This window comes from Lissotriton vulgaris, chromosome 2_1 (assembly GCF_964263255.1).
Source record: "Lissotriton vulgaris chromosome 2_1, aLisVul1.2, whole genome shotgun sequence".
In the NCBI taxonomy this organism is placed as follows: Eukaryota; Metazoa; Chordata; class Amphibia; order Caudata; family Salamandridae; genus Lissotriton; species Lissotriton vulgaris.
This window is the reverse complement of record NC_141687.1, coordinates 1,436,467,845-1,436,475,200: the sequence shown is the minus strand read 5'-3', so window position 1 is coordinate 1,436,475,200 and position 7,356 is coordinate 1,436,467,845. Positions and strand designations below refer to the sequence as shown.

The window sequence follows — 7,356 nt, the reverse complement described above, 5'->3', positions numbered from 1 at the left end:
GGTCACTGGAAACTTTCTTGACTGAATAGGAAGTGATCAGCTTCCCTGGTACAGACAAGAAGGGATTCAGTTTTCCAACAACCGCATAAACATGACAACTTTGCTCCTTAGAATAAGAGTCAATCTCTAGAGTTGTGTGAAACAATAGACAGTTATTTTACTCAGTCAGTTGTGCAGATTACTTTCACCAAGATGCAGAGAATAGAGAGACGGGCATTTTCAATAAAAGGTATTATTTATTGAACAGTCTTTCTTCTCATGCAAGAGAAATGAATTGCCACAATTGCAAGACTAGTTATTATAAAAAGTGCATACAGTGAAATGAGGATTGCGAAATAATACTGTAAAAGCATTGATATGGTTTCTTAGCCCTACAATGGTTAAAATGAATAAAATATATACATTCATATATACATTTGACTAACGTGATCAACTGGTGCTTCTAACTACGCCTACCCCAGTGTACCTGACCTAAGCCTAATACTTGGGAGGGAGTAAGTAAGTAGCAGTTTTAGTTAAGTTGGTTTTGCCAAGGTTTGCTTCAAGAATTCTCTCTAAGGGTTTAGTGAACATCATACCTCTGAAATAGAATGTTGAAGGTCTTGTATCTCCTTCCAGGACTCGATATCCCAGTCACTCGCAAGAGTAGGCTGGAAACGCCGGAGCTGGATTTTCTCGGCAGGAGAAAAGACAGCGTCTCTCTCAGCGCGTCAAGGAGGAGGAGGGGCAACGTCCGTGGGCTGCTTGCATCTGCTGGGCTCTGCAAGGGACAGCTGTTCTGCTCCTGTATTCACCACACCATCGCTATCATCGATGTCGCCGCGTTTGCTTAAGGCAACGTTGGTAATATTTATACCTGAAAGGTGCCTTGTTTGACGTAAGTTTTTGGACATAAGACGTCAATAAAGATGTCACTAGGAAGTGATCGTCCTGTCAGTGCTAATTAGAGTTCTATTACTAATCAAAACATAGCAAGTGGGGCTTTCCCAGGTTGCTGAGTTTTATCTTGTTGAAGAACTCGGAGTGTAATCTAGGAATCTAAGATAGTGGCTTCTGCTGTGTCATCTACTGTAATGAGCTGCAGAGGCGAGTTTCAGAAATGTGGCTGAAATATGGCTCTGATCGTGTATGCCATTATAGGGGTATGAATGGATTATAGCCGTATAGGAGCATACGGTCACAGTATTGATTGGGGTCCTAGATTAGAACACGACAGTACATTGTGCTCAAATGGTCATTATGGGAATGTAAGAGTAGTGACAGGGTGTTTGCTGGAGTGTGTGGATACTGACTGGGAAATTGTACGCCTAAAACACAAGCGTAAAGGTGGTTAGAGCACTACATGCTTAGTGCATAGGACTTTAAAGCAGTCCATGTCCTAAGGCTTGGCTTCGTGCATGAGTACATGGAGAGTGACTGAATGATTAGAGTAGTAGAAGGAGAGACACTGGTTAAATTTATAATTGGTTGAGTTTTACTTTAGTGAATTGATAAGTACATGGTGCTGAAAGGGTCACTACAGGAGAGCAAGTGCAGTAACAGGGTGTTTGCAGCAGTGTATGGATAGTAACTGGGGAATTGTAGGACTGAAACAGAAGCGTAAAGGTGGTTAGAGCACTACATGCTTACTGCATAGGACTTTAAACCAGTCCATGTCGTAAGTCCTGGCTCACTGCATGAGTACGTGGATACTGACTGAATGATTAGAGTAGCATAAGAAGAGACACTCAGTGAATTTATAATTGCTTAAGTTTTCCTTCAGTGAATGGATTAATACATGGTGCTGAAAGGGTCAGTAGAGGAGTGCAAAGGGTATAACATGGTGTTTGCTGCACTGTATGGATACTAACTGGGGAAATGTAGGCCTGAAACAGAAGTGTGAAGGTGGTCACAACACTACATTAACAGTCCATAAAAGTTTGAAACAGTACATGTGCTAAGGCCCTGAATTGCTGCATGAGTACTTGGATAATGACTCAATGATTACAGCAGTACAAGCACACATGAAGGTACCAAATGCTTCTCTCACAATGCTTAACAAATGCACACACACTCACAGTGTGATTCTAAACAAGCAACACTATTCACTAGTCTACAAGAGTTAAGTTGACTGCACACATTCCACATATTTCAATATTGTATTTTACTGTTAAAACCTAACTAATTTTGCAAATACATAAGCAATGACTATTTTCTAATTCTACTAAAACTTGACAACAAAAAAGATTTTTAGGCACTTATGTGTCTGCAAACACATAAAGCACCTAAATGCTTCTCTCACAATTTTCCCAAATGCACACTGACTCACAGTGTGATTCTAGTCAAATAACAGTATCCCTTGCACTTAACCAAAACACATTTACTAGACTGGAACAGGTGGGATAACTGCACACATTCCTTACTGTGTGGACGAAGGAGGTCATAATTCACTCCAACGCGTCAGTTTGCCTTTTTTGTTGCTAACAGGGGCCCAGTAATTAAAGTTTATCCATACACCCTCGGGTACTGGGACCCACTGTATAGCTTTTAAAATTTCACTTTCACTTTCACCAACACTGCACACTCAGCAAATATACCAGCTCCTCAGTAATCTGGAGTCGAAGCACACCCGGGACACATTCGGTGTCACTGTGGTGGGCCCGATGATGAAACATGCCACCAACTAGGTTGGTGGGTGAGGGCTTCATGACCAAACCAAATGGTTTGCCGATAAACTACATATGTTTTTAAACAGCCAATCATTTCCTTTCTTTTTTCAAAACTGCATCTTATCCACCATTTTAGAAAAATCTTACTTTTCAAACTGTCATTTCATTTACAGAGACCGTCTGAGTGCATCCAGACCTCCTTTCAAGATGCTTAGAGTGTGGATTTTGGGACACAGCTATATTTTCTGGAGCCAAAGGTACGCAGAAAATAAAGCCATTGACAAAGACCTAGGTTTGCCAAATGTAGACATTAAATGGATTGGACAGAGAGGGTTAAAGTGGCACCAATTGATGTCATTGGTTTAATCCTTTTTACATCTCCAACACCCTGACCTCATAATTGTGCACTGTGGTGGCAATGACCTAGGCACTTTGACTGGGGTAGGTCTGGAAATGCTTATGAAGGACACCTTTGGAGAATTGATGTTACTTTTCCCCCAAACTGCCTTTGTCTATTCTAACATATGCCAAAGGCAGAAATGGAACTGGTCCAATCAATTTTGTCCACAGATTGAGAAAGCTAGGAAACATGTCAATAAATCTGTTTCTGCTTTTCTCCGAAATTATAGGATGGGGTCCATTTACCACAACAATCTACATTTCAATATGGATGGCATTATAGGAGAGATGGTGTACATTTTACAGATGAGGGCAACAGAGTCTTCCTCATCAACTTTAGACTCTGCATAGGTACTTACTCATAGGTACCAAAATCCCTCAATAAACACAACTTTTTTTAGAGTCACGCAAGATCTAAACACATAAGCTTCATGTATATCTGAAAAATATCACATTTTTTTGCTTGGAGTCGCGTACCCGACGCGTTAGAGTCCTGCACCCAACGAGCTGGAGTCACGCATCCAACAGGTTAGGTGTTGTGCACACAACACGTGCACACCAGGGGGCCCCGCTGAGTGTCGCACTGAGCGCCGCGCTGGGTGCAGACTCTTAATTTTATCGTTAAAAAAAATAGCACCTATGACTAATTTCAATTCTCCCGGGGGACCCCATCCCCCCGGGCACATATATAACGTTGGGGACTGTGGGGGGAGCCCCAATGCCCCCACGGTCCCAGTCGGATCCCCGCATCCTTCGGGAGCCAGCATTGCTTTCCAAACTGGGAGCTGTTAGCATGCAGCTCCCCTTGTGGAAAAGCAATCTGGTTTGCATTTTGAAAGTGGTGACACCTGGCCGATTCACGGTGCAGGGCTGGGTCCTCAGATGCCCAGCAGGAGGTGGAGCCAGTATTGTCACTGGCAGGAGCAGAGCTATCCGTCGCTCGGCAGGAGGTGGAGCCAGCATTGTATCGGGCAGGGCCGGCTATCAAGAACTACTCTCCCCCTACTCTCAATGCAAATGCACCACTCACCCCACACTGACTCATTCAGAACTCTGGAACCACCCAGCTCCTGTCACACACGCACCAAACCAGCAGAAATGGGAGATAGTTAGACAAGAAAATAGTCACTTCCTAAAAGTGTTATTTTCAAACCCAGAGTCCAAAAACCATCCACCCAAACGGATGCGTTATCAAACCCCGAGATCAGGGATACCAAACTCGACATTGCACCATGCTCCCCGAGCCAGCTAGGATCATACCATTAATAATCCCGGCAGCCCATTCTAACTAATGGAGAGCAGGCGACCTTACGATAGTGAAGTACGAATATGGCGGTAGTTCACTATTAGGACAGGCCAACCTTGTCAGGCTTGTCCTACCTTATACTTACAATGCACCCTGCCCCCCGGGCCTACCATAGGGGTGGCTAACATGAAGTTAAGGGAAGGCTTGGAGGACTGGCAAGTAGGCGTACTTGCGCAGCCCGCGTGACAGTACGAGACTGCACGTAGGTCTCGCAATGACAGACCTGTAGACATACTTTTACTAGGCCGCTCGTGTGGGTGGCACAACATGTGCTGCAAACCCACTAGCGGCATTTGTATTTACAAGCCCCGGCACGCCGCGTGCACTAGACTAGAGACTGACAGCAAACCAAATAAGCCAAACATGGAATCCAATCAATACAGTAATTTAACATAGGGAGCACTTGCACCGCGGCACTGATCAGCAGTGGCACAGTGCCCAGAGCGATATACCAGCAAAAACATCGTAAACATAGGAGGCAGACAGAAAAAATGGAGGAGAGACTCAAGCCAATGATGTCAGGTCTAACAGTGAAGTAGTGGATTGCACCATCAAGATGGACCCTAACACAGGAAAATCAAGGAGATTTGCTTTATTCTATTTAAAGAAGCTACAAGTGTAGACAAGGTATTAGAACAGAAGGAACACAGGTTGGATGAGCGAGTGATCGATCCCAAAAAGGCGATGGCAATGAAGAAAGATCCAGTTAAGAACATTTTTGTTGGTGGACTCAACCCGAAAGCAACAGAAGAAAAGATCAGGGAATATTTTGGTGACTTTGGAGAGATTGAAGCAATTGAGCTCCCAATGGATCCGAAAACAAACAAAAGGAGGGGATTTGTGTTCATCACGTTCAAAGAAGAAGAGCCAGTAAAGAAGATAATGGAAAAAATATTCCACAATGTTAGCGGTAGCAAGTGCGAAATTAAGGTAGCGCAGCTGAAAGAAGTTTGCCAGCAGCAACAGTTCGGTGGTGGCAGAGGCGGTGGTGGAAGCGGTGGTGGTTTTGGAGGAAGCGGCCGAGGTGGAAGAGGAGGTGGAGCACAGAGCCAAAATTGGAATCAAGGTTACAACAACTATTGGTTCCAGGGCTATGGGAGTCAATGATATGGTGGCTATGGGCAGCAAGGTTATGGTGGATATGGAGGATATGACTATACTGGATATGGGTATTATGGATATGGACCAGGATATGTTTACAGTCAGGGCAGTACAACCTATGGAAAGGCTCCAAGGCGTGGCAGTCAGAGTAACTACAAGCCATATTGAACAAACTTTTTCAGGTATGCAGTGGCATGCACAGTATTTCAGAGACTGCACAGGTTTTGTAAATGACTATTCTGGATAAGAAGATTATGTACCAAAATAAAGTTTCTACAAATGTTATGGCCTGTTGAAAAGAACAAAAGCAAGTATCATTGTACAAACTCCCCTGAAATTATTTTTAAGTGTTAAACAAAAGCTTTACTTGTCTTAGGTGTGCGTGTAATGCCAGTCTTGCAAGGAAGATATTAATTAATGATTTTATTAATAGGTTAAACTGAAACTGATTTGAGGGTCTGCTTAAAGCTGCAGCTCTTCATCTAGGGACTGCCTCTTGGAGAGAAGTATGGACTCTGCATTACTCCAGTTGTACAGAATGACATGCATCTTAGGGAACCAGTGTCACTTTTCCACCTTTTTATCTTGTATTGTTTTGTGGCATACATTTCTTGTAACAGAAGTGTTAATTTTACTGAACTTGTTGGTACCTTTTAGAATCTAATGTATTGTAAGATATTTTACATGCCTTCTGATTCACCATACCATGGATATGGTATTGGTGTGTTCATGGTTTCGAAAATTACAGTCGGTATTTTAGAGTGGGTGTATCAAGTCTTATATTAGGGTCTGATGAGGTGCATCAGATTTTCACGTGGATGATGTCATCAGTGATGTCATTTGAGATGTCATCAGTGATGTCATCAGTGATATCACTGACCATGTCATGAATTATGTAATATGTGACGTCATCAGCAGTGCATTGCGGGGCGCGAGTTATAGTTAGCTCAACTAACTATAACAGGGGAATTTCTGTGGTTTTCTATGAGTGAAATGTCCAACTGACTATAACGTCCCTGAAACCTATGTTTTTTTCAGTGAATTTTAAAGGGTTTTTCAATACTAATTTCTAATTGTAAGTTTATTAAACCTATCTTTTTTTCTGTGTTTTTAAATTATCATCCCGTTCTCAACCTGGTCAAATCTCCTCACTTTTCCATCGATACCTTCTGCAAATAAAATCGCCACAAACGGGAGCCACAACTAACGCGAATGATATGCAAAGTAGGCATTCCCGTGCAAAAAAAACACGAAAACACCATTTCCCCATATTTTAAACGGCCAGCCATATTTGCAATGTGATCCAAAAAGCAGGCGATAAACCGAGTTAGCAGTAACAAATTAACTTCAACCTTTAACTGGTGTAAAGAGGCCAACTATCAACTGTGTGAATTGGACCCAACTCACAGCCACACCTAAAGACCAACACATAATAGAGCTACTGATCATTCAGCTCCGACACCCAGAAAGGCCACAACACCCAGCACCACCACCACCATAACTGCCCCCCCGAACCACCCCTCTACTACCACGAGGCAGCGCAAAACAGGACAACAGACCTTCCCAAAACACCATGACCCCTCAGCCACACAATAGCTGAATGTTGGGAGATCTGGGAACCAAGTATGTGTGAAGGAGGCAAGTTACCCATCAATAATAATGCACACAATGCCAGGTGTAACGCTGATGTGCTGCACAGACCTCACTATGCAAAGCACAAACCTCTCCATGTGGAGATATACTATTGATACTTGTAGTATAGTGCTCAGTGGACGCAACCATGTTACGTCAGGCAGTTTGGAAGATCTCGGTCATGTAGCAGTGTTGTCCCCCCCTGGAAGCAGAAGCAGAGTAGGCTGGTACAACGTACGCAACTCCAGCGTAGGAGTATGAATAAATAGG

General features: G+C 43.2%; 1 pseudogene across 1 annotated transcript; it reads left to right on the top strand.

Annotated features, from left to right (window-relative positions):
• The first annotated feature begins 5,019 nt into the window (after positions 1-5,019).
• Positions 5,020-6,025, top strand: LOC147732716 (heterogeneous nuclear ribonucleoprotein A/B pseudogene; annotated as a pseudogene). Its single transcript, XR_015308682.1, has 2 exons — positions 5,020-5,636; positions 5,888-6,025. The product of XR_015308682.1 is annotated as a heterogeneous nuclear ribonucleoprotein A/B pseudogene (transcript).
• Positions 6,026-7,356: the final 1,331 nt, after the last annotated feature.